The sequence below is a fragment of the Galeopterus variegatus genome, unplaced genomic scaffold (assembly GCF_000696425.1).
Source record: "Galeopterus variegatus unplaced genomic scaffold, G_variegatus-3.0.2 Scaffold328, whole genome shotgun sequence".
In the NCBI taxonomy this organism is placed as follows: domain Eukaryota; kingdom Metazoa; phylum Chordata; class Mammalia; order Dermoptera; family Cynocephalidae; genus Galeopterus; species Galeopterus variegatus.
Window position 1 is genome coordinate 1 of NW_007726439.1, and position 307 is coordinate 307.

Sequence of the window (307 nt, forward strand, 5' to 3'; positions counted from 1 at the left end):
TATGATACAACTAAATAATGTTGATACATTTTAGCAAAAGAAAACTTGCCTGTTTTAATCTCAGTTTAGGAATATAATTTAATTCCTAATTAGGAGTGTAGGCTTTTCCCCTCCCCTTAATTTTTTAAGAATTTTTCAGCTGTACAAAAGTTGAAAGGATTATATGATAAACATCTGTATACCCTTAACCTAGTTCGACAATTTTTTTTTTTATTAAAAACTAGTGAATTTATTTTATGGAAATTACAGCTCAATAAAGTTTACTTGAAATATAAAATAAAATGATGTTTTACAAACCCCACTTTAA